Source organism: Aythya fuligula, chromosome 11, assembly GCF_009819795.1.
Source record: "Aythya fuligula isolate bAytFul2 chromosome 11, bAytFul2.pri, whole genome shotgun sequence".
NCBI classification, from domain to species: domain Eukaryota; kingdom Metazoa; phylum Chordata; class Aves; order Anseriformes; family Anatidae; genus Aythya; species Aythya fuligula.
Genome location: NC_045569.1, coordinates 16,238,497 through 16,264,225, shown reverse-complemented (window position 1 = coordinate 16,264,225; position 25,729 = coordinate 16,238,497). Strand labels below are relative to the sequence as shown.

At 39.3% G+C, this 25,729-nt stretch overlaps 1 long non-coding RNA gene across 1 annotated transcript; it reads right to left on the bottom strand.

Moving 5' to 3' along the window:
- Positions 1-7,443: 7,443 nt before the first annotated feature.
- LOC116493281 lies at positions 7,444-21,300 on the bottom strand. Its single transcript, XR_004253733.1, has 3 exons — positions 21,193-21,300; positions 8,847-9,105; positions 7,444-7,826 (listed from the first exon to the last, which is right to left on the bottom strand). It is a non-coding gene; the product is annotated as an uncharacterized LOC116493281 (long non-coding RNA).
- Positions 21,301-25,729: the final 4,429 nt, after the last annotated feature.

The window sequence follows — 25,729 nt, the reverse complement described above, 5'->3', positions numbered from 1 at the left end:
TCCCTCAAGATTGGTGGGATTATCAGGAGGGTAGATGGGTGATGAAGAGCTAGATCCTGTTTTCATTTGTGCTAATAACAATACTGTCATTGCCTCTAATAGTGCAGCCACTTACTTCAGTGCAAATGAGCACTTTAACCCTTTACTGACCAAAAAAAATCAAGCTACTGTTACAGGAAAAAAAAAAAAAAAAAAAAAAAAAAAAAAAAAAAAAAAAACTACAAAGATATTTGGATCTTGTCTTCTCTTTTTCCTTTTTTTTTTTTTTTTTTTTTTTTTTTTTTTTTTTTTTTCCTCTCTGTGTCTGAACTTCCTGATTCAGACAAGGAGCTGCCAAAGTAGTTAATAAAGGATATTGTGCTATTTCCAGCTCAAACTGAAAGGAGAAAATTTTCAGGAGAGACTGGCTCTGCTCTGCAAGACACTTGGCCCCTTCTGCAGAGGTCGCTGGTCTGAGTGACCAAGTGGGCCAGGGTTTGCTCAGAGGCAAACAGGAGATATTTATGATTGCAGTTTCCCAGGTCACAGGTCCAGCGTTTTTCTTTCTTTCTTCTATTTGGGCCCATAGGCAGCTTGGCACTGGGACTGCAGGACCTGGCCAGCAGTCTCTGGTTCTCCAGAGACTTTCCACATGAACATGTGCTTCTTGTGCATCTCTGCAACACAGGGAGAGGAGCATTTCTGTACATCACACAGTGTTTAAAGAATAATTGTATTAACTCTGAGGTTCTCCAGAGAAAGGTAACAGTTCTTACATAAATATATACCCAGACAACATGAGGCATGCTAGTGAAACTGCACTGCATGCATGTGCGGCTGTGATACATGCTTCTGGTGCTAAGAAATGTGATCAGAGGGCCTTTAGTTGGCCAAGAGGATCAGGAAGCTCATCCTGAAGTCATAGCATTTATCAAGGTGAGCCAACCTGGCCATCTTATCCTTGAATAAAGAACAAGATGCTTTTCTTTGAAGGCTAGCTTCCCTGAAGGAAAAATGTCTTCCCACCTTCCCTCCAAAGCTGTTTCCGTAAAAGCGTTTGGTGTCATGCATTTCAATGTGAGCTGAAGTCCTTATTAGAGACAACCTCATATTTCACACCCAGGCTGGTGCCAGGATCTCTTAGTCTATTGGTGACATTACTGTCATTTCCTATCTCTCTCCTTCCTGAATTTACCTAACCCAAAGCTCCAGCCTTTTGTTGAAATGATTTTCTGCCTTCCGGCCCTGCGTGCCATGTGTCAGATTATGTGCAAAAGGTCGCAACCCACTTCCCCTGACTTTAGACACAGGATGAGGAAATGAAGAGGAGTGAAGTTACTGATTTCATTCTGGAGGTCAGGGTGGGTCTTCTTGGGGTAGAAGTGGAGTCTGAAGAGCACACATTGCCATTTGTTATCCATATTTTGTCAAAAAAACAAAAAACCTCAGCAATTACTCATGCTGCTGAATCGGAAATACTTCTCAAAACAGCTGACAAATAGAGCAGAAGGACAATAGGTGGACGGTGAGGAGAGATTATATATATACCCATATGTATATATATAGCACAGATACAGACACCCAGTTCTGTTAGAAACAAAGTGAAGACGTGCGGAGGGATCCTAGGATCATCTCTGAGGCACCCAAAGGGCAGGCAAGCTGCCTTGCTTGCTTGGTAATTCTCTTTTAGCATTGCACAGTCTAATTATGTGCTAACCCACATTCAAAAATTGTAACGTCAAAAGGGTAAGTGTCTGAAAGAGTGCCAGGAGAATGTTTTCCAGCACTAGGGAATCCCAAACTTTGCCCAGTACAGGACTGCACTGGCTCCCAGCCAGTAGCCTGAGGCCACACTGAAAGCATATGCAGAAGAAAACATCTTTGCCAACCTCCACTTCTATTAGGGGATAAATATACGTATCCCCCTGTGTGCTGTTAGGACATGTTCTGAGTGGCCTTCTGGTGGGCAGAGACAGGACACTTCTGCCTGGAGCTGCTGAGGGCAGCCATCCCATGCAAAGGACCAGGAACCACCACAGATAGTGCAATGGGAAATCTACAACTGATGGTTTGGGGATCAGCAAGCATAGACCTTGGTTTCATGGGTGGGTTGGAGACAGTGAGCTCCTCCCCGAGTGTCCAACAGCTACCTGACCCACTGTTTCACGCCCCTTGCACAATTCCAATAGTGGTTCAGTGTGCTCCAAATCTGCCTGTTTCCTCTCAGATCTGTTGAATTAATCCTGAACTGGAGAGGGAGCAAAAACAAAGAAAAAAGCAAACAAACAGAAAGGCAAAAACCCCAAAGCACTTCCTTTCTGCAGGTTGTTGGCTGTACCTCGAGCTTTCTTTGGTTTATGTATGCATTCAGAGTAAGTCCTCTGAGGAGTATCCTGCAGTCATTTCTCAGCGAGTGTGAACAAACTCATTAACAGCTCCTTTACTGGAATGATAAGTTGTTTCTTAATGAAGGGAAAAATAAATACCCTCACTAACCCAGGCTCCATCACTAGAAGTCACACATCATTCTTAAAGACTCCTTATTTTCCACCAGAGACATTTGTGTACAGCCTTTAAACAAAATGAGAGAGCTTGCTTCTCCTTCTTAGACACTCTTTCAGATACTTAAATTGCACAGCATTTGTAGATGCTTTTCAGAATTTTACCCCAGATATGAGCAGCTTAGGTACAACAAAATAAAAAATGTAATCTGAGTCTTCACCCATTTTAAGAAAGGAAAGTTTGTAGCACTTTAAACAGGGGACCAGGACCCCAGGGACTGAGGATCTATTCCAAGTGCTGTGATTGACCTGCTATGTAGTTTTACTTGTAGGGAAGTCACTTAAGCTCTTTGTGTTTCAATGTGCCCATTTGTGAAATGGAGATAATAATGCCAAGCTCACAAGGGGGCTGTAAAGGTTAATTAAATAGAGTTTTTAGGTGATTTTCCTTCTCTGGATGAAAAGTGTGACAGAAGTATTGTTTATTAATGGAGCCAGTGCAAAACTGATAGTACTGAAATTTTTCAGTACAGAAATACATGGTGATTTTTGTATACATGGTGATTTTTGTACGTATGAAAAATGACCACATAGCAACTTTTTTTTTTTTCTTTTTTTTTCCTTTAGCACTGTCATTTATTCAAGGAAAATTGATCCTCCAAAATATGGGGCTGTTTTGTACTTGTTTCTACCTTTTTACTTGTAACTACATGATGATGTTAGTATAGGCAAGAATAATGACCAGGCATCACCATAAGGACTGTGAAAAAAATCAATTAAAATAATATTTTGGTCTCTTTAAAACCTCACATGCTTCAGGACATAAAACCACTTCTAAATTTTGAATGTCAGGAGGAGGTACTGCAAGCCATTAGATTCATCTGGTTCTTGATGTCTTTATAGGGCTTGATGCTGGCCATTTTCAAATGCAGATGTTTGGTTACTCTCATCCAGTCTCATATTTCTAACTCCATGTTTCTCTAGAAAAGGAAATGATAATACACCCAGGAAGATCTTATCCTTGCAAGTTTTCAGACTTTACTGCAAACTGCACTGACCCAGCAGTGTGATTGCATGATTTGTTGCAGGTTGGCACAGCAGGGTTGGGTCAGACCCACATATGTGGGGAATTGGGATGTGCTCTGCATTCCCACCCTAGTGTGTACGAATGTGGGAACCTATGTTAAGCCTGGTTCCAGCATTGAGCCATGTGCTTTGCAGAGACCAAATCTGCTCATGTCCCTCACTCAAGTCACTGGTGGGAATTTTCACTTTCATGCCATGTATGTGAACACAGTGGATTATTTTTATGTTTATTTTCATTACTGTTGGGGCCCTTGCATCACTATTCTGTAAAGGGATGCCCCAAGAAATTACAAGATAACAAGAGAAGAAATATAAATTCAGCTTCTCTGAAAGTTGCTTACACTGGAGCTTGAGTTTGGGCTGAAGATTTACATGCTTTCCCTCTCTCATTGAACAAGGTGACCTACCCCATAACCACAGAAATTCCAAATGAATAAGAGCTATTAAGTTATCTTGTCCACCTGCCCCCTCCAGCATAAGATTGAGAGGGTGACATGGTTTCTGGCAGTGGGCTGCGCACAACCCATGACAGAGGCTGCACACAAGTATGAATCATGTTGTACTTAAAAGGCCCAAATGAGTTTACTCTGGGCTCTTCACCCTTCGTTGTAGCTGGTCAGAATGGGGCCCTGGAACTTAAACAGGTTGACAAAGCAGAGATTGAATCAATCCCTGAAAACAATAGTTTTAACCCTGTGAACTCCTCAGATGCTCTATTGGCTGCTAGTGCTTCTTGTGCTGTTTTTGCCACGGAGAGATTCCCCTAGGATGCTGCTTTTAAGAAAAACATATATAAAAACTATCCACTGTGTAAATCTAACATCAGTTAGTGGTTTCCCAAGTACAGCTTGTGGGATGGCTGCCCGAGTCTCAGATGAGAAAACAGTTCACTGCAGATTGGAGAGCCTTGTAAATGGAAAAGAGAACCTGGAAAGACAAAGAAAAATGAGTCTTTTCAATAGCATCGAGGGAAATAGCATCTTGATTTTTTTCTAGCTATGTAAAGGCTCCTCTCATCCTCCTCCATCTCTTTCTAACTACTATGTGCCTGCATACCTGGAAATATTCCCTTTGATATTAAAGACTGAGATTTGTTCAGACTGCTCCAAACAAACAAACAAACAAACAAACTTGACATGAGCTTTGGGCTCTCTGACAAACTCTTAAAAAGGTAATTCATGTGTAAACAGTCTCTGGAAGTTACCCACTGATGGCAACAGGAATTGAACCAAAATATAGTAAACCCCACCAAGACTGTCATGGTGGACACTTGCCTCAGACATCTGCTTGTTCTCTGTAGGTCAGGGAGAAATGAAGTTCCTCTACCAAGCCTGGGAAGCTAACAGGTATGAGCAGCCCTGGACCAAAGCAGAAAGAGATTTTCAAAGTCAAGCCCCTAGCTAACATCTTTTCTCTCTCATTTTAACTGAAATTATCTCATCTGATGACAGTGCCTGCAGCAATGTCACTGGCAGTGTAAGGAGGAGGACAGCACCTCACCTGGCCCCAGTTTTCTATGAATTCATCTCTAAGAAAGACTGCAGCATCTTTACAGTTTCCTCTCTGGTGTCATGGACTTTCCCCTACACATTTCCCTCCTCAAGAGTCCAGCTAGATCTCATTTTTCCAGACCAGTAGGCTTAGGCCTGCATTCAAAGAGGACCAAACATCAGCAATTTTAAGATCAGAATTTGGGAGTCACTGACCATGGCAGAGTTGTTGCAAGAGTTGTGCTGGCCTTGTTGCACGGGTACCATCTGGGGGGTAAAACTCCTTAGTGTACACTGTGTAAATCTGCTTGTTCAGAGGGTGTTTTGAGAAAAAGATTCACAAATATCCTATCCATTGGGAACGCCCTAAAATGTCCCTCATTGCTTTCTCATACACTAGCCAGAAACATGACTTTATTGAGATTATTTGTATTGAAGATGTCCACTTTTTCTTGGGCTGTCACTGACAAATACTCATGTACAGTTTGAGAAAATGCCTAGCTTCACTCAATATTTGTCCCCAGAAATATCTTCAGTAACAATTATTGGCTGATGCTTCTGAAATCTTTGCCTAAAGATCTTTGCCTAATCTGAATGTTGCTGGATCAGGATTTCACATATGATTCCTGAGCATTCATCTTTTATCTCTAGTTCTTAAACAAAATGTGTATTGAAAATTTCCACAGTGAATATCACTGTCCTTAGAGATAAGCAACTGTACTTCAGTTGTGCCAATGACACTCACTGGCTTCACTGAGTGTTAAGTGATTGCTGTGGGAGGAAAAAATGCTGAAAAAAATCACAACCAACAAGCCTGCTGCATGTACTTGAGCTATGGAGAGTGACAGAGACCTAAGCAGTTTGCACAGGTGAGGTCAAAATTTTGGCTGCCTCGCACATATGTTAGGACATGTGGGTGCATGTAGATATGTATTACTGTGAACATCTTCTGTGCTTCTAAAGAGAAGTTTATAGAGTTGCTGACATGATTTGCTCTAAGCTGTGATCTGCAGAGTGTCAGCTGGGAGACCATTTTCTTTTGGAAATGAAACAGAACAAAATAAATGCATTTGGTTGTTTCACTAAATTCTGAGATGTAAAACAGGTTTCCCCAGCAAAGTATGAGAAGCTGTGCTTATTCCAGCAGCAGAGACTTAACTAAAATACCTATCAGTCTTAGTGGGGTTTGAGCACAGTGCTTATTAATTTAAATTTACATATCTCCCATCGAAATGGAAGGGGGGGGTTACAAAGTGATCTGAATTAACACGAGCTGACAGTTGCTGTGCTTACAGACCTTCAATGCGCTGTGTACAAGGAAAATAGTTTCCTTACCAGTCTTTGACATTCTCTGTTCAGAAGATTTTTTATTTTAACCCCAGTCCTAATTGCCCTTCAGTATCAAAATTAATTGTGTTTTCTGCTAAAAGGCCAGTGCAGTTTAAGGTTACTCCAGGGTCCCAGCAGCCGATGCATCTTCTGTAAATGGCTTGATTGCCGTCTGTGGAGAGGAGTGCTGGGAGAGATTTGCTTGACCGAGGCTATACATTACAGTCCAATTAGTGTGAAGATCACTACATGAGTCTTTAACTTTATCTAGTAACTGTCGGCATCTCTAATGCTGAGAGCAGGGTGAGGAAGAGGGATGCAGAGCCCACCTGGGCAGCCATGCAGGGGCCGCGCAGCTTGTTGGCTCCCCTCCAGCCACCTCACAGGCAGCAGAGGGAGCAGTCAGAGGAAGAAAATACCCAGTGAGCTGCACTTTTCCTCTGAGAAATACTGAGACAGATGTCCCTTTTTTCTCCTTTACTTCTTGGCTGTTCTACTGAGATATTATTATATTATTTTGTTTTTGTTTTGTTTTTGTTTTTCTTTGTTGTTGGTGGTGGTGGTGTGTTTTTTGTTTGTTTGGGTTTGTTTTTTTTTCTATTTTTCTTTTTGGAACTCTGCTGATCATAGGTATGGACTCATTTAATCTAACCCAAGGCTATAGACTGAAGAGCATGGGAATCTGCTAGGCCTGGGTCTTCTGAGCTAAGGGAGAAAGATGAACACATCCAGAAAATGAATGAAATTCTCATGATGAAATTCAGAACTGGTTCTCACCTGGTATTGTCCCTCTGCCATACAGCCAGGACTCCAGGCTCAGATGCTTCATTTAAGTACCTCAGAGTAAGCAAGAGTTAGATCTTTCACTGGTCTTTGCAAGATCTCAGAAGTCCCTGCATGATTCATAGGAAAAATATAATTCCCAAGCAGAAAAAAATAATTCCAGACAGAAATGCACTCCATAGATCATAGAGTAGATCTAGGAGACAAGTAGTACAAGTAATCCCCTATAGAATAGAAATTACTCTCTTTTTGATCTGCAGGGATGAAGACAGGCTGTGATTTACAAGTATAATAATAACAGTGAATGGTCATCAACTGAAAACATCTCAGTCTAGTCTTGAAGGGATAGTGGCCTTATAGCCCACATCTTGTGCAAGCACCAAAATATAAATGTCCTCAAAAATTAGTGTAAAGTATTTCATTGCTACAGTTATGTTCATACAAGTTTAGTCCATCATTTACATAATCACAGTCTCTGTATTGTTGTCAATGGTTATTACAACTTTTGTGTTGAAACTCCAGGTTCTGCCTTATCAGCTAGAGTACAGAAGCCTCAAACATGCGGAATTGATTTTCAGTTGGTCTGTGCCCCAAGTTATTAGGCTTCTTGTCTGAAGTATATAGGTTTCATGTCTTCCAAAATGTCTTCTAATAGTAGCTGGAACAACAAGTATTAAACAAGATTATTAAGAAATGTTGAAAAAAGTTTGAAAGCTCATGAATGTAAAGTCCCTGACATTTTTCACATCTCCACCCTTTATTTTTCAGCTAATTTTAATGCTTAATGTCTTCATTTCTGAGTCAGTCTCCAAACCAGGAAATGAAGAGGCAGCTGCAAAAGTGGGAAAAACATGGGGAGCAAAACTTGTTATTTGACACCATCTCACAGAAGTTCCAAAACAGTGAACTTTCTGTAACAACTCCAGTTCTCATTACAATCTCATTTGACACTGAAGCAATCACGATTAAAACCAAATAAAAATAAAAATCTACCTCATTATTTCAGCATTTGGGAGGTTATATGGCACCATAATATGCTAGACAGCACACCCCTTCTTTAATTTATTTTTTGCTTTGTGAATATTAGTGACATTAATGCACTTATGGTACCCATCACACTAATTCTCTGCTGTTCTCATTTCTGTGCTCCTTCAGTAACTGTGACTCAGCCTTAGACCCCAACCGTTATTTTCAGTTCTGTTTTACCTGCTGGATTCACATACTTAGGATTCCACACACCACCATTTTTTCTACATTGTTCACTACAGATCTTGCATCAATGTGCAGTGTTGTGCTTGCCCAACTTGGAGATGAGGGAGTCTCTCTCTCTGAGGCATTTAAGATTAAATAAAGCTGGTAATGGGATGAGAGCTGAGCCTCATTCTCTGCTCTTCTAAAGGTCCTTTAAAATGACAGCAAATTGAAACTCATCTTCAGCTGGTTGAAGCAGCACAACCATACCAAACAACATTTATTTTTCCAATGGTAACCAAAATTGCAGATGGCTCAAAGTAGAAGCAACTAACACTTACCTTACCACAACATATTAAATTTAATATCCAAAGAGAAATAATAATGTATAACATAATTATTCAATAGGGTTCACCACCACATAATAACTTAAAAGAAACAATTCTTTGGTAAATAGGTAACAAAAATAATGGTCAGGCTATCTCACCTTTCAGATATACATACCACAGGCTAAGCCCTGTGGTACTCAAATTAGCAGCAGGTAAATTTCTTCTATTTGGGATTCCCATCAATACTTCCAAGGGCTAAGTTGAGCAGGAATGTAAGGCTGTGAAAGAAACTTTCCTGTCTGTAAGGTCCTTGTCAATGGTTAACAAAATTGATTTCTTGGTCCTTTTTGTAAAATCCTGACCTAGCTTCTTTCAAACGCAGGAAGCTGGAACTTGGGGCCTTTAGTCTGATCTCCTCTGCAATGAGAACACGAATAATAATTAAAAATTGCTATAATATACCACTTATTTGTGGCTGCAGCATTTCCAACCTTTCTGTCTTAACAGCTTGGAAGGAATACAAAGGAAAATTCCGCATGTCAGAAAGTTATGAAACAAAGGCAAAGTGGAGAGAAGATGGAAATATAAAGTCAAAATGAAACCCTCCATCTTTCTGTCAAACTGAAACAATAAATAATAATGGCATCTTGCATTTATATAGTGGCTTTCATCCAGAAAGCCTGGAAAGCTCTTTGGAAACTTTACAAACTACTGTGGAGGAATAGGAATGATTTCATACACTGATCTATTGAAGGCTCCCACTTCTGTAAACAGTTACAGTCTACAGCAACATTACACCTCAGACTGGGACAGGTAAAGACTGATCCTGAGAGATATTAGAAAGATCTGTAGTTAATCAGAGTAAATCTTCAAAGTCCTTTGGGAGTTTACACTGCTGACAGTTATTGTTTCTCATGATCAGGCACTTGGTAAAGAAATAAAATTACAAATAGATGAAATAGCTACTGATCTTAGTCGGTGGAGTGTGGCAATAGCAGCCAAAGATTTACAATTAAAATCCCTAGTAATTCATCAATCTCAGTAAACATACGAGTAAACATACTCCTTTGAAAAAGTCAGATCTTCTGTCCAGACATTTGGCATTCTTATTATATGTCTGACATCCTTTCTTTCTTGTCTTAAACCATGTGCATATAGAAAAAGGTGTTTTCAGAGGTGGTTGAAAGCAATGCAAACCTCCCAGTTTTATGTCTCCGTCACATTCAGTTGTCAGGCAAAGCACAGAAAAAAAAAAAAAAAAAAAAAAAAAAAAGGCAACAAAGAATGAATAATTAGTAATCTAAGGAAACTTGATTAAGCTTTCCATTTCTATCATATGTTTCACTTAAAAAAAAAAAAATCACACCAGATACTTGAGAAGTCTGTTGGATATTAAGAGATGGCACAGATTTCCAGATCCTCAATGGAGGAAAATTCTTTCTGATTTTCATGGTCTTTTTGTTCCAGGAAGGATCACATAATTTTGGCTCTTGAATAATATTTCTAAAACTAACAGTCGGCTCAGGAATTCCCTGTGTGTGAATGTATTTCTCTATCAGCTGGCGCGCTGTATTTCTGCACTGGAGTACCACATTTAAAGCATCCATCCAGCACCTCCTAATGGTGGCAGCAGAAGGAAAATGAGGAAAATGAATGAAACTGAGAAAGAAACAGCTCCAGGAACAAGAGAATTAAGAAATTGCCTTCAGATTTATGTCTCTTCATTTTATTGGCCTCTGGCAGGGTATTTTGATAGGATCACATATTACTAGGGTAAATAAGCCTCTGACTCAGCCTGGCAAGCAAGTCATGAAATTTCAAGAAATTCTCCCTTGTGCCAAATTTAGTTGAATTTGGCCAGTCTGGAAGCTGTTGCATGGAGCCACATGCAGAGATGGACACATAAAACCAATAAGCACTTTTTCCTACTGTTGCAGGAAACAAAGCTAGAAATTGAGCTTCAAAGCAGAGAAGTCTAAGCAACCCTCAGAACCTGTTTTGATATCCTGGCTGTTTCAGAAAGCTGCTTCACCTGCTATTGCAAGATGTGACAATATGGCATTTGAATAAGACTCATATTGCACACCAGTACAGCACACACATGCATAATATACATGTACTATATATATATACATGTGTATAAAATTCTCTTTTCCATTTATAAATTTTCTTGTCTCTGAAGACTTTCAGCCTCACTCCTGGTGCCCTGCTCTAGAAGACTCTGTAATCTCCAGGACAGTGTCCACACTAGAGAGCCTGGGAAGTTCTCTAGCTCTCTTCCCATCCCCATCCGTGCCAATCCATCTACTCTGAGATCAAACTTTGTGGCAGCCAGCCAAACTGGTACGTAGCATTGCTGTAGCTAGTGAATGGAACCACAGTACTTGCTTTCCCACCTTTTACACCCAAACTTTGCATTGCCCAATATATTTAAGGGGAGATGGGGAAAAGGGAAAAGGAGAGGGCATGTGTACTGCCTTCACCAGTGACTGGAGCAATGATTAAACATGTTCTAGCTTTACTTATCAGCCTCTCCTATCAACGCTTGGCAAAATTGCAGCATAAATACAATGCAGCCCAAGAAAGAAATGTTTGTATCCTGCCGTTGAACTAAGAGCAGCTCTCCAGAGTTCAGCTAAGAAATGGCTAACTCCTCTGTGGGGAGATTTAGCACCAAAAGAAGGTGAGACAGGGGCAGTGTGTCTGCATTTATTTAAAATGTTTTCAATATTCTGTGAGAATAGGAAATTGTGGAAAGGAGTCTGTAGGCTTCTCAGTATCAGTGTTGTTTTAGGCTTTTAGGAATGTATTTCTATGCCCTCTAAGGTTTTCTTAAGTCACAGTGGTCTCCTGAGAGAGGAAATTTTACATCAGTGCTGTAAGTCTCTGGACCAGTAATTCTCATTTACATTAGAATGTAAGCTCCAGAAAAGCCTCACAGCTATACTTTGTTGCAAATATGAGCCATTTAGCTACCCTGATAGACACCCTAGATTTCGCACATTAAATGATGGGATCTCCAGCTTCACAAAAATATCATTCTCCCTAAGCAGTAGGAGCAATGTTGGATATTAAGAAAAAAACTCTTTTGTTCAGGTGAGTAGTTTAAGGTTATGTTAAATTATTTTGAATTTCTCACTGATGGTCTTTCAGGTGATTATTGTGGGAGCTCAGAGAGTTCATTATGCAAAAGCTAGTTTGCTGGTGGAATATAGGTTGATATGTTCAAAGGCACACAGGGTTGTGATAGGACAAACTTTTGTTGAAAGTGAGTGAAAGTCGGGTGCTTACTTCACGCTTTTCAAAAATCTCCTGCTGCTTTTACTTCTTGAACATGAGAGGGAGGTTGGTCAGAGCAGCTATTACAGGCTACTGATAACGAATGCTTCAAATCACTGATGACTGGGAGCCCCCAAGAGTTCTTGTCCCACATTTTTTGCCTAGCAATTAAATAGGCCGAGTTATAATTTGCGCCCCATATTCTCTGTGTCGAAGGCAGTAGGCTTCTTCATTTTTAGCCTAACTCTTCTGTCACCTTCGCCAGTTTTACATTATTTGTGTTAACTCTGTGGCCTAGAGGTGGGAGGGAGAGGGGAATTATTCCTAATTTACTGAAAGTGAGAGAAGAATCAGTCACTTCTTTCTTTAAATTTTTGTGGAGGATTGTTAATCAAAGTTAAAACAAATCTGTGTTCCAACGCAGAGGTGGGCGAAGAAATGTGTGCCTAACACATATGCACTTTGGGGCTCCTGCAGAAGGAAACAGAGTTCTGGAAAGTGTTGTGAGAAAAACATTAAAGACACCAGACTGGATGCAATGCCGCTGACTGGAAATGAAGCCTCGGACAAAATCCAACTATGTTTGAACCTGTTGGAAGAATTGCTTTTTATTCTCTGTCCTGGGATGAACACCGTAAATTATCTCCCTTTCTTATTTGCCTCATGTGGAGGAGAGCCTGGCATGGAGTTGGACAATGACTTAAAGTAGGAGCTGGGCAGGGAATACATCAGGTATTCGACCTGCAGGCCTGTGAAATGCAGTGTCATCATAACCCAAAGGGCGTATCATTAGTCACTGAAGGAAGGAAGTGCAAGCATGCCTAGAGAAATCAATAGAAGGTCCTTGTCTAGTAACACGAAAAGAACAGCACCAATGTTTATGTCTTTGCCCTTCACATACTTTGCTCTTCCTTCCTCTCCAGTCACCTTTTTACTTTATCCAGAATTTCATTTTCCTGATTCCTGACTATAAACGGACGGACATCTTAACCACGACTCAGGCTGCAATCCAGTCTTTTCTCAGAAATAAATATCCATCAGGCCCAATGTTTCTGTATGGTGGTTATCTGATTTGGCTCCTGCTAACTAAAAACATATGCAACTGGTTATCTCCATCAACACAGTTTAATTCAGCTCTGGTCCGTATTAGTGCGATTTCTGCAACTGATGTCTCTTACTGCCACGGGTGAACTGTGACTGTTAAAATCATGTTTAAATATGAAGATCAAACAAATGGTCCAGAGGTTTCTTGCATCTAAAGATTCATTAAGAATACAAAAATACTTTGCCATGTTTTAATTTAACATAGTAATTCTTCCCCGAAATACCATGTTGTAGATAAATGAGGAACCATATTGATATAAGATTTCAGAGTTTTGCTAGAATATGGGATTGTCTTTCAAAATTGTCAAAACTTCTTCTATTTTTGTAGCCTACACTCGACCTGTTTTTTTTTCACTGTTTGTCCCTCAGTTTACCCATCCATGAAATGAGCAAAATAGTAGTAATGTACAGACAAGGGAAGCTACAAAGCACTACTCATTACTCTCAGGAAAATGCTTTGAAATTATTCAGCTCTATTCATGGCAAAATAATAAGGAATTAACAAAATATGTTCAGGCAATGCACATTTGTTGGTTTCCAGGACAAAACTTTGAAGAATTATGAATAATATGGTTTGTGGTGACTGTTTGTTCTAACAATCCTGTTTTGTACCTTACAAAAAAAATAAATAAATCTTTTTGTGCTCAGTTTGACCGTTCCATGCACTGGCCCTGGTTTGTTTCCATTCTGGCTCTTGACAAGAGTGCAAAATACACATCAAGGACAAGAATAACTTTTTAGACTGTGATAACATTTGTATTATTAGAAGAGGTTGGGGTGTGCCTGGGAGGGCAGGAGGTAAATCTGCTGAACAGTCTAAAAGCTTTATTTATAGAAATGTTCCTTTTTTTTTTTTTTTTTTTTTTCTTCTTCTTTTAAGAACAAAGAAGAAATAATACTGCTAATATCATAATAATCTCTGAGATACCAAATCAGCCACGTTGTGCCTGTGCATACACATTCATACACACTCCAGAAAAGGTTTATCTTAGTATATCAAGCTCAGACGTTGGATCAATTGTCCAGATAAAGCAAATCAGCATAAGTCTATGAAAATCAAAGGAATAATGACAATGTTACCTAGCTGAGGACTTGTGACAATGTCTCATTATTTCAAGTAGGAAAATCAGAGGTGTGTTCTATGGTACTGGACACAGTTAGTTCCAATGGGAAGAAGTAAAATATCTTTCCTGACAAGTCTGAGAGCTTCTGACACTGTTTCTTTGGTCATTTACCTAATAACCTACTTACCAGTGGAAAACCCTGAAATCAACATCTTCAAGGTCAGCAGAACTACCCAGAACTTCCTGAAGGGAACAAAGAATCTTCCAAGCTTTTCTCAAGATTATTATTATTTTATTTTATTTTTTTTTAATAACAATGGGTACGTTTTGAACCTGCTTGTATGATTTAGGAACCAACACTTATTTTTTTTTTTTTCTTCCAGGCTTTACTTAGCTTGGCCTCCTTTAACCATTTTTAATAACCACTCCTATTAAACAGTTTTGTGGGACTTTCTACAGTTAGTGAGACTTGTCCCTTTATAAAACCGAGTCCAGGCTGGTAACTCATATTCCCCAAAGATTTCGTAGAATATTACTGCTGCCCTATCAAGGCACAAATGGTATGAAACTGTAGCATTGGCTGCTGTTCTGTACTTGGAGCATAAGAGTGCACTGTAAAGGGGCAAAGGCCAGGTTGAGAAAACAACAAAAGAAAGCAAAGCAAAACCTCCCACTGAAACACCTTTAGAAAAGGCTGCCTTCAAATGTTATTCATGGTATGCTTTAAAGAGCCTACCCCCACAGCTAGCAGTTTTGTAGGTGCTGATCCAACACCTAAAAAGGGGCAAAGAGATAAAATTCTAAGTATTGGTATCTGACTCCTCAGCTGAGATCTGTCCACCCTTTTGAGACGGAATTCAGGATCAGGAAAATGAAAGTCTGGCAAATCTATGGGAATTCAACTGCATCATCTTGCTCACAGATAAAAAAGCTAAATCAATAAATAAACAAGACATCATTTAGGAGGTATTTTTGCATAGTATTTTATAGCCACATAAAAATAATACAGTGAAATATGACTTTTCTCTCACAACAGAGGGTTTGGGCTGTCTCTTTTAAATATGCACTGCAAACATACTGGGAGCTTTGCATAGTTGGCTTTGCACAGTAGAAATGTAATTTTATTTTGTGCACTATTATTTTTCACTACACATGTACCACCATGCCATATTTTTAACGTAATGGTGTCTGCACATCAGTGGCTTCACTTCACAGAATGCCCTAGTGTGGAGCAGAAGTTAACTGGGCTCATAATGCATGGAAATCAAAACCCTGCTAACAGCATCTAAAATCAAAACAGAGAAGTTTTTTGACACCCGCTGGATAGTGAAAATGAAGCTTTGTGAAATACTTGTGTACATCACTTAGGAAAATATATATTTTTTTTTAATTTTAGCCAATCTGAATCTTCTGGATTTTTAGATAATGTATATGTATCCTTTTTGTAGACAGCTGACCCTTTAAGGATAATAATGTCATCACTCCTCATATATTTGACCTTTTTGTGCCACACTCCACAATATAAATGTTGCCTGGAAAGATGGAGGAAGATGTTCCAGTGGCATAAGACATACTGCCCATATACAACATCTCTCTCGTATTTACATGTCAGTTTTATTAATAATTAGATTTTATTGTGATGTTTTAGACACCATCTAAAGACATTAAAATACACAGTCTTTGCCCCAAAGTGCTTACAACAGGAAAGACAAGTAGTGAATGAATTGACTGTTAAATCTGGATGATCCCTGGCTTTCTCAGTTTATCAGCACATCCAAAAATTGCAAATATTTTACGGACATTAAAATATCTTTTAGGGATACATTTTCAGCATATCAAAAAGGAAAAAAAAAATAATAAGAGATTTATCTGGACACACACTATTCCATATTCCAGTTGTTTTTGCATATTTTAATGGTTTGAAAAAACAAACAACAACAACAACAAAAGCCGCAAGCTTGCCACCTTTAAAGGTGAATATTGGAATAATCAATTTCCACTGTAAAAATAAATATTTGAGTTGAGTTTTAGGCCTGAATGATTGAGTTTAACTGGGACAAATCCTGTAAATATGTTTTGGTTTTTTTTGTCCCCCCTTTCAAAAGTTGTTTTTAACACTTCTCCAAACTCTGCCATAGGTGGAAAAACAGGAGAAAGCCCTGGAGCCAAGAGACTGCTCTGAGATTCATAGTTCAGTGTTATTTGTTTGGTTGGGGGTGCTTTCTTTTTCTTTTAATAAACTATCCCCAAAAGCCTATCTACCTAATGAGTATTATCTGCTTAATTTCCTGCAGGCTTCAATGAAGAAGCAGGTCAGTTGGTTTAATTATCAGCTATGGAGACGTGAAGGAACTTGAAATTCAGTTGAAATATACAGCGGCTTTTTCCCCTGGATTCCTTAGCATTAACAAAAATACCTGTTCAAAGAACAGATTGAGTCAGCCGTGACTTAGAGAAAGATAAGATTCTGTGGCAGGAAAGTAATAATACTATTATTGTCCACTGGACAGGGTATATTTGCTTGATGATTAGTGATGGCTAATACAGTGAAATGTTATACATAAAGAAACAGGCTGGAATTTACCTTCTGACTATCAAATCTCTTTGATTTTAAAAAGCAGTTCTACTCTTTCTGCTTATATCGTGCTGTTGATTAAGAAATGACTTTTGAATTTCATGGTGTTAAATGCCTATGATACTATTCAGACAGAAGGACTCTCCATCTCTGTGACAGGCACACAACGCTTACCCCAATGATTGGATCCTTCACTGGGAGTTTTTTGGCACAGGAGGGAAAAGCTTTTTCTTTTAAAATAGCCTTTTTCTGTGCCCTAGATAAAGTGTGAGGAAGGCTAAATAAGCAATAGTAGGTTGTCATGCCTTCCAAATTCACTTCTTTTCTCTCTCTCTCCCTCTCTCTTTTAAATCTTTATAATTCTGGGAGTTATTATTGGTAAGTCTTTATTCAGAGATAGTCTTGTAGAGGGCGCATTCATAAGGAAGGAAATCCAATTAATTTTGTTAGAAATCCAATAGTCTCCTGGTGAACACAGTCTTCCACCACAAATCTGCAAGTTTATAGAGCTGCTAAGGCACTTGGAGCATCTGCACAGCTGAAAGACGGGGCTTGGGCTTAGTATGGCTAGAGTGATATCTGTAATATCCCATAGAAATCCATTGAGAACACTTAAGAAAGTGCAATATCCTTTAAATGTAACCTTGATAATGAAAGGAAAGGGCTCCTGTTCCTAAATAAAAAACAACAAGCCCCGACAGGTCAGAATTGATACCAGCATTTGCTGCTGCCTGAAACTCCTGCCGAGCACTGAATGCTGCAAAAGTGTCTATTATTTTTAACTGTTGGGTTATTGTCCATCTTTAAGGATGGGGGAATTTTAGGAGCAGCAATTAATAAAAATAATAAATAAATAAATAAAAAAGTTTAGTGTTATTGCAGACCTCTAGACAAAATACCTAAGGGGCAAAGGGTGAGCAAACAAAGGAAGCCAAAGGAAAAAGCAGGCTCGTTTTGGATAGAACAGCTTAGAAAACCCTGAACGGAGGGTTCTTTATATATAGCACCACATTGAGTGACAAAATGGTAGCTGTCATAATGTGCCAGTTAACATGTCCAATATGAGCCGATCGTTTAGTGTCCCCTGGGATTAGAAGACAGAAACATGACAAAGAACAAAGAACTTGGATCAATAATGCTTGGGGAAATAAGACAGAGAAGGTTATTTACTCTGCATTGATCCGTTGCTGCAGTCGCGTAAACTTGGCCTGTTTTTCTTTTGTTAACCTTTAAGCTTGAGTATACTCACAAGCAACTAGGGAGCCAACTAACAGGTGTAGATTAAGGATCGAAGGAGGTCACCGTACCTCTGTCACCACTAGGCACCCATGTAACAACATCCCTGAAGAAATTTAAACATCAATAGCTATAATAAGGGCAAATTTATCAAGCTTGGCCTACTTTTGCTGGGAGCCTGGCTGTGTCCAGTCAGTTTGCCCTTGCTAAAGCTCAATTGATTTGGACATTCTTTTACTAGAGTTGATTATCAATTGTGACACAACAAATTTGTTAGCTTCCAAGCACTGGAGTTGTTGTTGCCATTGGAGCCTCTGAAGTGAAAACACCTGGCTGTGTTCAAGTTTTACTCTTGTTGAGGCAAAGGGAAAAAAAAGAAAAAAAGGAAAAAAGAAAAAGGAAAAAAGAAAAGAGGAAGAATAGAAAAGCAGAGAAGCCCTCTCATAATCTCTCCATAGATGCTGGTTGTGTTGTAGATACCTGTACTTTGCAGCTGGAACATCTGGATTGCCATTTTTAGAAAATTAGGAGCATGAGGAAATATTAACTTGAAGGAAACCGTTTTCAGCAGGAAAAGTCCCAACAGCTGTTAGCTATTCATTTTTTATGTTTTATGATTTGTCACCTAAGTCATATGGAATCATTCCTGTTCCCTGTGTGGATGACAGACGTTTGAAACAGAGAAGTAATGAATACCGTATGATGGGCAGCAATATTCTATAAGCATGGCCATTCAAAAGAAATAATCATTCTTGCTGAACTTCACATAACTTGTTAAATGTGAAAATCCACTCACCGATGCTCAGGAGCTGTAGTTAATTAGACTAAGTGGACATTTTGTGTAGAATCATGATGGGATAGAATTTATTTGTTTTAAATAATGACCCTGTCTTTTTCAGTCTAATAGTAAACGTTTCATGTTGTGCCAACAGGATTAGCAGTACATTAAAACTGTAATTCTGGAAATATTTATCTTATTTACTTCAAAATCAAAAGGCTTATTTATTATTTAGCATCACTATAGTAGCTTTTCTACTTTTCTGAAAGTATACTCCCCTTGTCATGCTATAAAACATTTCTACTTGTGAATCACAGAATAAGTTAAAACAATCAAATAGCATAAAAGTGAAATACCTTACACTTAAAATTTGAAAGTCACTTTTAAAATTCAGAAAATAAAAAGTTAATAATATATGGAAGCCTCTCTAAAACAAATACTTTATCCAGAATTTTGGGATTGGAAGAGTGGCCAAACTGAAACATTTCCTTTAAGAATTATATTTTGGGTTTTGATCAACCCTCTAAAATACTTGTGCAGTATGAACATGCATATGTCTGAAGTACAGGGGCATAAAATCAATTTACCACAAATGCAGGCAGTTGCAAATAAATTGCATTTGCTTGTTTGTCTGTTTGTTTTTTCTCTTCACTTTTACCTGGCACCTACTGCTACCTGATAGTGAAGGTGGATGAAATTACAAACATGGTCCTACTCATCTGCCACTCTGCAGTACTTTGGGTCATTGCTGGTACTCAGGCATTGTCTGGCATAGGCAAGGCTCAGCTTAGTGTTTTCTGATGGATTCTAGAAAGGAACCCCCTGTATTACATTTCCTCTGTAGCTTGATTTCACATCGCAGAGACACTTGCACCACAGTTGCTTGGGCTATCCTTTATCCTGGCAATCAGAAATCCTCAAATTCAACTGAAGAAAAGTTGCATCTTTCTTTTTGTTTATTTGTAATAATGAGACACAAACAAGGAACATATTGACAAAGGAAATGAGACTTCACTTTCCTCTAAGAGATGGGAATCTGCCATTTGAATCTCTTGGCGTGCAAAGATTCAGCATGTGACCCTTGCCCCATCACCCGTAAAAGTGTCACCACAGTTTTTAAGAGCATTTAAGGCATTTAAGAGCATGGGAGGGAGAAGGCAGCAGCTTTTAGGGCATCAGAAATGACAGTAATGTGCACTGGAACTGTCTGCACAAGCGAAGTGCGCTGAGGCAGTTGTATTAGATCAATCTGTGGCAGAAGAGAAGTCACTGACAGTTTATTTCTGTGTTGGAGAATAAGCTACAAAGTGCATACTCCTCATTAGGATAAATGGAGAACAGCTCAGTTTTGTCCACACCAAAACTTTTTACCAGCTAATGGCTATTCAGAGCTCTATGTGAAATGAGTTAGGACTCTCTTAGCCCTGCCACTATGATAAAAAATAGCACCCCGGTTAGCAATAATAAGCATCCTTGGCCGAGGGTCTATGGATTGAGTGAGCATGGAGAATGAATTACCTTCTTTCCACAAGATGTGGTCCCTTTAGGTCAGGGCTCAGTTGAGGGGGAAAAAATGTTATGGAGTTGCTCTGATTTACAGCTGAGGACCTGGTCTTAATGGCTCAATGGGGTCTTGAAGGTGCTTATCTGCACTGGGAGCCTGAGAGCAGACCTGCCTTATGGAGGCAGAGCAAGCCTGTCTTGTGGGAAGGCCAAGGGGGCACCTGCTCTTGGCACTGTCCCCTGCCCCATGAGGAGGGTGGGACCACAGCACAGAACCTTGTCCCCCTCCCAGGCAGGTTCCAGCCACATGCAGCCCTCATCATGCAGCTCTGAAACATCCAAACCTCCATGTGAGGCTTCTGAGCACTGTACAAGAAAAAGTTTGGGAAGGAGGACCTAAGATCAAGCTGGGGTGGAAACATTTCCCCAGACTAAACAGGGCAAACTTGTGGCTACTCTAAGGAATCTGCCTTAGTGCTTGCCTCTGCAGTAGACTGCTCCAAAATAATGGGGAGTCCATGAGCAGAACTGGAATGAATGTGGGATCAGGTCTTCCTCTGGCCAAAGAATAACTCATTATAAAAACAACATGAAAAGAAACAAGAGAAAATAAAGAGAAGAAAAAGGAGAGAGGGAATGGCACGCAAGCAATGCTCTACTTGCTGAAAGGCTTGTGCAAAAAAAACTCCAGCACACCTTATGAAGGGACTTAAACACAAACATAAGCAATGTAAATCTTTCAGACTGGGCTTTGGAGCCAGAAAATCAAAGCACATGACGCTATATCAAGACATCACATTTCCTGGTTGCATGCTTATGCTAGCATGCCTTCCTCACCCAGAGGCCTTGTCCACCCTGACCTGTTCCCTTGTATTGGCCAGTTGGCCACTTGGCTCCTCTCCCAGCAGCCAGCGCTCTCCAAGTGTGACATCGATCATTGCAGTAGTGAGGAAGATGGCACTTACCTGATGGGGTAGGCGGAAGCTCCCTCTCTTACCATATGCTGGGAATTGTCAGTGGCTGCTTGAAGCCAAGGCTGGCTTTTTCTCCTGCCAGGAAACAAGCCTTTTTCCAGAGCTTGCCAAAAATACATAAAAAAAAATAAAAAATAAAAAAAAAGAGAGAGAGAAAAGAACTTTTTGCATATTACGTTTCACACTGAGCAGTTTTACTGCAGGCTGGGCAGCACCAGGAATTATGGATCACAGTTTCCTTTGGCGCTGAGGACAGACAGCAGACATTGAAATAAGCACTACAATGAGGAAAAAAAAAAAAAAAAAAAAAAAAAGGAAAGACAGAAAGACAAAAGAAAGTGTTTATATTGATTCTCTCCAGAAATACAAGATCTGCCACAGCCAAGTAGACTACTGAGTCATTAAAGGCAGCATCCTGACTCCAGGGGTGCTTCAGAGGAAGAGGAGGGGAGGAGGCACGCTGCCAATTGTTCCATGTCCTTTGGAGAGAATCGCCTTCCTGATCCTGGCCTGACTGTGTCCTGGCACATAGCACTTCAATTCTCAGTAATATTTCTCAGTTGCAAAGACCCATTTCCCTTTTCACTGTTAGGCTAGAAGGAGCCTAGTGTCCATGCATGCTTGCACCACTGCTCCAGATAGACTGACAGTGAGACCAGCTTCCTGGTCCTTTTGGCCCTACACTAAAAGACTAAAGCCAACATGGATAACAGAGACATTAATCCTTTATAAACAAGACCTGAAAATAGAATTTTCCTTGGGAAAGTTTGGAAAGTATCCTCAAATGGGTAAATTGGACGAACATAATTGTAATGTCTCACACCACAACATGTAGTTTCCTGTAGATGCCATCACTATATGATAGTCCAAAAACATTAATTCCTAAAATGCTGTGACAACCCCCTGACTTTCTGGAGAATGTAGTTTGCTCTGTTGGGTACAGCAGCTTCAATATTCTCCTGCTGGCAGTGGGCAGACCTGACTCAAAGAAAGGAAGGACAACATCTCTGTAAAGGATCTAGAAATTTTAAAGATAGAAATAAATAAAAGCACTGGGGGAAAGGGCATTGGAGAAAAAAAAAAAAAAAAAAAAAAAAAAGTCTGCTCTTTCAGTATCTGGCAGTGCAAAACCTGATGCTGTATCAGAAGAAATCAGTTTTTGAAACAGATCACTTCCTCCTCTTCATAAATATCCCTTCTTTCCTTCTTTATACCTTTATACCATTTTTAACACACACACAAAAAAAAAGAAGAAAAAAAAAAAAAAAAAAAAGCCATCCAGACAGTGATCTCTTCTGAATTACAAATCACAAAAAAAGTTTTTATTTCAGTGAGGGGGTGGAGTTGATGTGTTAGAAATCCAGGCCAAGGGATTACTTCACATTTCTTCTAAGGAATGAAACCTTTTTTTTTTTTAAAAAAAAAAAAAAAAAAAAAAAAAAGTTTATTTTGTATTACTCAGCAGTTCTTTTTGCTTTTTATTCTTCTATGGAAAGTTCTCTCTTTTTTTTTTTTTTTTTTCCCCCTAATAAAGTGTTTATTACACAGTCCTGCACACTCACACATACACATGCGTACACACAAATGACAGAGCTCTTTATAAAGAGAAAACCAGGCTGGCGCTGCAAAAGTGCAGAGAAGATCTTTCGCTAAAATGATCTCAAGGTCAGTTTTGGGGGTCTTTAGGTTTCTATATTCAATCCAACCACGTTTCATGTCTCTGCTTTGCTTGCTTAACTTACAAGAAACTTGGGCACAATTTTGCTTGTGTTGGCAGTTTTTAGGTGTGGATTCATGCAGGCTATTTACAAGATGCCAAGGGATGTCAAATCCTGAACATGTGTTTTTGTCCTACAGTCATTCTCTGACAGCAGAAATAGTCTGCAGCTTATCAGATCCATTTGCTGATATTTAACATCTTTTTTTCCCGACAAAGGTTTGGGGTGAGATGAATTTTAATGTTTTCTGTGCTGAAGCTGACAAAAAAAAAAAAAAAAAAAAAAAAAAAAAAAAGTCTTTACGCATCTAAGTTAGAAAGTGGAGCTTTAAGCTGTGACAGAAAAAAAAAAAAAAAAAACAAACTACTCCCTTATTTACAAAATTTTTACTTTTCATACTTATATGTAATTTGTTTTATTTAAAACACTAAAGGTATTTGTTAAACATTTTACTCAATCAAGAGGTACAGATACTTTGTTACAGACTGAGACATACAGTTTAAGGAAAAGAATTCATTTTAATGTATATTCCTGATATAATTGACGAAACACTAAAAAGTCTGATTGTGTTTTTTTTTACTGTGGTTATATTTCAATAAACTTGAGATAGATACAAAATTACATGTCCTCCTTTAAATATTAATTTGATAACAAACAACAACAAGAAAAGTAGTTTTTAAAACACAAAGATTTTGGTAAAACTGTCAAGTAAAATAGTGCTATCTGAGGCTATAATCCTAGACAATTTTAGGAAGCAGTGAACTCCCAAAATTGAGGGTTTTATAAAAATATATATGTTCTTGGATACAAGAAGAACTACACAGGGAAGAGACTAGAAACTTAAATAAGCATTTATATAGATATAGAAAGAGAGGTAGCATTTTGTAGAATATTTGCATATTATGAATACAAGCACAATGAGTGAGTTTAATTTTTCAGGCAAAAATTGCTAATGAAAAGGGGGAAATTTTTCATGAACCTGAGTCATAATAAATATTTGAACTGTGCCTACTATGTGAGACACCTTTTAAATTCATGGTGCCATATACCTATGTTTTCATGTAACAGCAGATTTGTCATCCTTGGTTTATGCAGACATCATTCTGTTATTCTGCTATTTTTCTTCACTAACCACCTTCATCAAGTTCTTTGTTTCAGCATAGCCTGTATGTTAAAACATGTCCAGTGCTATAACCTTATGCCTAGAGGTATTACGCAGCAGAAATAAGTTCCTAATTTTTTTCTGGCAGTGACAGAGAAAGCTAATCTGTAAGTCTGAACGCTTGGTGTCTTCTCCAAAATTATCCAGACTACTTTTGTGCGCAGAAGTTGGGTTGTGCAAGCTGATGGTGTGTGGCTTGCCCCAGTAAGTTACGAAGAACAATCTACTTGAGAGGTTCCCAATTATTCTTACTTCTGGTCAGGTTAGATGTACAATTAGATCAAATCCCTGACAGATTTTTGGCTTCTCCAGTGTCAGGCTAAGCCTGTATTAGTCAAAGCGTACACAGATGGAAGTGATTTTTTTTTTTTTTTTTTTTTTTTTTGTTAGCTCTTACATGAATTTGATTGTCAACAAAATCTTTCTCAGCTTTCAGCAAACTTTGGAGTTGGCCTTCATATCTGAGGTGGGGTGTCCATTTCCACCATATGAGTTTGGCTTGGCAGAGGCAGTTCAGCTGATCAAAACTCATAGAATTTAAAACCAAATAGTTTGTACAGACCTCATAAACTAAACATTTCAAAGGAAAGGGACGTATGGGCAGAGGTGACTCCTGGGATCCTTCCTGCTCACGGTTTCCTCTTCTGCTGCTGTGCCGCCAGCTCTTCTCAATCTATTGCTGTTCCACTGGGCCTTGTCCTCTACTTTGTTGGCAAATAAGGTAAATGACCCCTATTCTGGCTGCCCATATGCTGCTAACATCACTGGTTTTGTTTCAGCAAACTGCATGAGGATGGTATAGACAGATGCCAAAAAAGAGGGCCCCCATAAGCCCAGTAGGCCCTGCTGTGAATCACCAGCATGCCAGGGTGAGTGGCAGCCGGCATCTCCTTGGTTATTGAAGAGAGCAGCTGTGTCACGTTCAGTTAGTTTACATCATAATCTAAATCAACCATGAAGGATGAAGATGCATAGAAGGAAAAACACAACAAAACAAAACAAAAACAATAAACTGAAGGGATGTGTTCAAACGAAGTCCTGTACACACTGCCTTTGGGTTCAGTCCTAACTAAACAGAGTGATTGCAGGAAAGGGATGGCTCGGTTGCCAATGCCTTACAAAGTGTCAGCCTAACATAAGAGAGAGCAGATTTGTCCTCTGCACGCAGATGCTTGTATTCTTATTATTCTTTCCCTCTGCTTCCACGTCCTTGTCTTCCTCGTGTAGCCCTGATATTTCATTAGTTCTCACCTCAGACTGCAAGCAGGTCCATGGAGAACACACAAATTCGTTACACTTTGGCACAAGGACTTGTGTTAATTGTGATACAGCTAAAGGCTGTTACTGCAGATTAAAGGACTCTGACACCTGTCCCCAAATCAGGGGTGCTGTTAGCTCAGCCTTTGGCTCCAAGAACTCTGATCATGCAGCAGTTTATTTTTCACAAAAGTATGATAAAATATGAAATGGCTTTATTTCTTGTATGTAAGGGGTTAATTAATTAATTAATTTCCTCTCCATGTGAAGCTGTGGGTTCACAGACCAAAAAAGAGGGCAAGGAAAGGGGCTATAAAAGGATGAGTGTGTGCTATGGGAACCATTTTGCTTTGAGTCAGGGAGGCTGAGGTGTTTTTACCACTCTTTGTGC